Source organism: Spinacia oleracea, chromosome 6, assembly GCF_020520425.1.
Source record: "Spinacia oleracea cultivar Varoflay chromosome 6, BTI_SOV_V1, whole genome shotgun sequence".
Lineage (NCBI taxonomy): Eukaryota > Viridiplantae > Streptophyta > Magnoliopsida > Caryophyllales > Amaranthaceae > Spinacia > Spinacia oleracea.
In genome coordinates this window covers 27,885,065-27,890,659 of record NC_079492.1, presented here as the reverse complement: position 1 = coordinate 27,890,659, position 5,595 = coordinate 27,885,065, and positions in this window count along the sequence as shown.

The following is a 5,595-nucleotide window of genomic DNA, read 5'->3' as shown; positions in this document are numbered from 1 at the left end:
AATTCACTCCAACGGCGTCATAATGCCGGATTTTCTAGTCCAAATTTCGAGTTTCAAATTCAAAATTCAATCCAACGGCGTAATAATACCGGATTTTCTAGTCCAAATTTTGAGTTTCAAATTCGAAATTCAATCCAACGGCGTCATAATGCCGGATTTTCTAGTCCAAATTTAAATTTCCGAATTCAAAATTCAATCCAACGGCGTCATAATTCCGGATTTTCTAGTCCAAATTTCAATTTCCAAATTCAAAAATTCAATCCAACCGCGTCATAATGCCGGATTTTCTAGTCCCAATTTCAAATTTCAAATTCAAAAATTCAATTCAACGGCGTCATAATGCCGGATTTTCTAGTTCAAGCATTCAAATCTTCAATTCCATCCTTCAAACCTCAAATTCCAGTTACCAATTCCAATCTCAAGTTCAAATGTCCAAACTCATGCCATCGTAATGCCGACTTTTTTATTCCGTATTTCAAACCTCAAATTCGAAGTCCTAAATTCAATCTTTCAAATTTCAAGTCCTTTACTCAAAAGCTTCAAATTCCAAATCCATGATGGCATAATGCCTTTCCCTCATTCAATTTCGAATTCAAAATTCCATGACCAAACACTTCAAAATTCCAAGTCCACGGTGGCGTGATGCCGGACTTTCAAAGTTCCAAATCCAATGTCTCAAATCCACGGCGACGTAATGCCGGGATGTTCAAAAATTCAAAACCTCATGTGCGTCTTTCCATTTCAAAGTTAAAACTCCGAGTCAAATCCAAATTTCTAATGCATCTTCAAGCTACAAAAAAAATCCTTTTCTTCCATTGCTCCCAAATACAAAATCCCAAATACTTCCAATGGGTTGAAAATCCCTTCAAATAGTAAAAGTCCAATTGTCCAACGGGTTGAAAATCCCCATAAATAATACAACATCCAACGGGTTGAAAATCCCCTGAAATAATAAAAATTCAAATTCCACATTCTACTTCGGGTTGAAACTCCCCTAAAATTCTTCGAAATCCAACGGGTTGAAATTCCCCAAAAATATTCCGAGTCCTATCTTTGGGTTGAAATTCCCCTAAAAAAAGTTCCAAGATCCTTTGGGTTGAAATTCCCCTAAAATATTGACGGGTTGAAATACCCTTGAAATAATACAAAACCAAGTCCCTTTCAATCGGGTTGAAACTCCCCTAAAATAATACAATATCCAATCTTCTAAAATATTTCCTATGGGTTGAAAATCCCTTGAAATAATACAAGTCCAATTTCCAAATTCTCAATGGGTTGAAATTTCCTTAAAATAGTCCAAGTTCAATATTCCAAGTTCTAGTACAAGGAGGAAACCTCCACAAAAGAATGAAGCTCCTCTCAAATATTTCCAATGGGTCGCAAATCCCGAATACAAATACAAAATACAAAATCCCGAATCTTCGGAGTGGCACTTAGAGTCAAATCTAGGTCTCATTCATTGCATGCATATCATATCATGTGGTGTGTCCTAACTAGGAGTCCAAAGATCCTGTGGGTTCGCCGAAGAGGAGAAATGTTGAAAAGAACTCCATCAGCCCTAGCCTCACTCATAGCCGGCATCGAACGAGCAGCCACTTCACCTTCTACAAATCAAACTCCCAGTCCCTTTCAAAAATCAGTTCAAATGGCCACTGTCGATCAAATCACTCAGCTCATGGCCGCCGTAGCCAACCTCATACCAACCTGGAGAATGTGAGCAACCGCTTGGGTGTTGTGGAGCAGGCCGCACCCACCGATGACCTAACCAAGAAGATCGAAAGCCTGGTTAACAAGGTTACCAATCAAGAGAACTATTTCGATACCTCAATGGAGGAAAACCTCAAGGGAAAGGCAAACCTGCCAGACAAATTCTCTGCGAATGACATTCCAAAATTCAAGTCGACTGACAATCCCAAGTATCATCTCAAGAACTTCAGAGCTACAATGGCCATTAAGGGGGTCGAACTCGATCTATACCCCGTGGTTTCCCTATGTCCCTAGAACCAGTCTGCCAGAAGTGGTATTACTCACTCAAAGAGCATCAAACCAGTACATGGGAAGCGGTCGCTCGAGCATTCATGGAGCAGTATCAGCCCAATATTCAACTTCAAACTACTCTGCGGGAATTGGAGGTTCTCAGGCAAGGACCCCAAGAAGGTTTCACTAATAACCTCAACCGGTGGAGAGAAATGGCTTCCCAAATGGTGACTCGGCCCTCCGAGGGAGAATTGGTCAAGATCTTTATTGCTGGGCTTCTTCCAAAATACGATACTCACATGAAGTACCTTGGCTTGGAAAGCTTCAAGATAACATATGAGATTGGGGTCGATATAGAGGATGACCTGATGAAAGCACCAATAGCCCCGGTTCCACCAGCTGAAAAGTGGAAGGGTAAGAAAGCTGAAGCAACAAACAAGGTCCACGAGGTCAACGCCCTAGAAGCTCCTCAAGGTCCAAAGCCGAACAATTTTAAGAATAGCACCAATCAGCGCAACTTTCAAGGCAGGCCACAAAGGGTCTTTACTAACCTCGGAATGTCTTACAGTGAAGCATTTGACCGACTGGTCGAAAAGCAAGTCATCACCCCAATCGGTCCTACACCCGATCCTCCAATCAACAAGAGATCCAAGAGCTGGGATCCTGCAGCACATTGTAAATACCATCAGGGGAAGGGCCATGCCATTGAAGACTGCTACAAGCTTAAGCATTTGATCCAGAACATGGTCGACAACAAGACCTTGCCCCTACCTCCAGGAGCCAAGCAAACTCCCTCGGTGCAAGCCATCTCTTATGATTGTGAAGACAAAGGAGAGGATTTTCCATGCAACCTAATCTCTACAATATACAAGCCAGGTTATGAGCTAATGGTTCCAAGTTTCTGCCATCTCATTCCAAATGCTCAGCCCCTCCTATGATGATGATGCCAATGGCGTGGACGCTTGGGAATACCCCGAGAAATGTCTTTACGATTAGTGTCTTTGTTCAAGTCCAAAGTCTGTCTTTCAATTTCCGAGTCTAGTAATGAGTCTAAGAGTCTAGGGTAGAGTCTTGCATCAATCAAGAGCCTCTAAAGGCCGAGCTTCAAGTCAAAACTGTCGATGTAATGATTGCCACTTTCAATAACACTTCAATTTCCTCTTACTCTTCGAGTCCAAATTCAAAACACACTTCTAATCCAAACAACTTTGCTTCACAAGAAACTGACCTTCAAATACTAAAAGCTATTGAAAATCATGAAAACAGGACGCCCATAATTGAGGAAACAGAAAAAGTTAACCTTTCTAACAACAGTGATTCAAACTAGTTTAGATCGGCTTAACTCTATCTCAAGTAGAGCGGGATGATCTTATCAAGCTACTTTCAGAGTACATAGATGTCTTCGCATGGTCCTATCATGATATGCCAGGGGTTGATCCAAGCATCGGTCAGCATACAATTCCCCTCATCCCAGGTTCAAAACCCATCAAGCAGAAACTCTGTCACATGAAACCGGACGTTTCCCTCAAAATTCAAGAAGAGGTCTCTAAGCACCTAGAGGCCAGGTTTATTCGAGAAGCCAAGTATCCAGAATGGATTGCAAATGTCGTCCCAGTTCCAAAGAAAGACGGCAAAGTATGAATGTGTGTGGATTACAGAGATCTTAACAGGGCCATCCCTAAAGACGGTTTTCCATTGCCTCACATCGACATCTTGGTCGACAACACCGCAAATCATGCCTTACTCTCTTTTATGGACGGGTATACAGGCTACAATCAGATTCCCATGGCAGAGGAGGATATGGAGAAGACAACCTTCATCACTCAGTAGGGTACATATTGTTAAACAGTTATGCCGTTCGGACTGAAGAACGCAGGGGCTACGTATCAAAGAACAGCTACAGCCATCATGAGAGATATGATTCACAGGGAAATTGAGGTATATGTTGACCACATGATTGTCAAGTCCAACGAGCGACATGAGCATACCTCAGTACTTCGAAAGTTCTTCAATAGGCTCAGGCAATACAATATGAGGCTCAATCCTCAAAAATATGCATTTGGGGTAACGTCAGGCAAGTTGCTCGGATATGTCATTAGCTCTCGGGGCTTCGAGGATGATCCTTCAAAAATCAAAGTAATTCTAGAGATGAAGACACCAACGAATGTAAAGGAAATTCGGGGGTTTCTCGGAAAACTGCAATACATTAGTAGGTTCATTTCGAAGGTCACTTTTGACCTGTGAACCGGTATTTCGAAAGCTCCACAAAAGTGAGCCCAAAGTCTGGGATAAGGACTGTCAACATGCGTTCGACATTATCAAAAATTACCTCTCCAACCCGCCAGTTCTAAAGCCAGCCATACCACGGATTCCCCTCAGGCTCAACCTCACAACAACAGATTCGGCAGTAGGGGCATGCTCGCCCGGGAGATTGAAGGCAAGGAGTATGCCGTATACTACATAAGCAAAAAGCTGATCGAGTACGAGACCAGATACACTCAGTTCGAGAAACTCAGCATCGCCTTAGTTTGGGCCACAAAGAAACTACGGCACTACATGCTCTCCCATACAGTGCATGTAATCAGCAAAGCGGATCCTCTCAAGTACTTATTTCAAAAACCAGATCTCAATGGACAGTTGTCCAGATGGTTGGTCATGCTAGCAGAATTCGATCTCAAATACATTCCTCAAAAATCCATCAAGGGTTCAGCAGTCTCAGACTTCCTAGCCGACTGTCCCATCGAGACAGAAGAGGAGGATTACGACTTACCCGACGAGCAAATCTTAATGACAAGTGATGACAGTTGGTCGATGCACTTTGACGGTGCTTCAAATCAGAACGGATGTGGTGTGGGAGGAATTCTAGTAGCCCCAGACGGCACCCACATTCCTATATCAACTAAACTGCAATTCAACGTCACAAACAATGCGGCAGAACATGAAGCATGCATTATGGGCCTGGAAGCCGCATTAGCATTGGGTGTCCAGAAGCTTCGAGTGTACGGGGATTCCTCCCTAATCATCAATCAAATTTCCGGCAAATGGAAACAAAGGAGCGAAAGCCTGGCCCCATACCAGTCCTATCTTGAGAAGCTGTCTGAGCAAGTAGAAGAGCTTCGTTATACATACCTCCCGAGAGAGGAGAATCAATTTGCCGATGCACTGGAAAAACTGGCCTCAATGATCAACATTCCAAATGGCAAGGCTGAAATGCCACTTACAATTGAAACACGTCAAGAAGAAGCATATGTCCATGCTATTGACGACATCGAGCCAGACATAGACGAGCCCTGGTTTACAGACATTCAAAGGTATCTACAACATTCTGAATATCCCCCACACTTTTCAAGCAAGAGCCAGAGGGCTTTACGACTGCAATCATCCAATTTCGTCATAGAAGGCGGCGTACTATACAAGAGGTCCCCTAACGGCCCGAATCTTCGATGTGTTGAGAAGCACGAAGCTCAAAGATTCATGGTTACCGTAAATGCCGGAGTCTGTGGCACCCACATCAATGGGAAGGTTGGCCCTCAAGATCATCAGGGCTCGATATTACTGGACTACTCTAGAACGGGATTGCTACTTCTTTGTCAAGAAATGTCCTACCTGCCAAAAGTG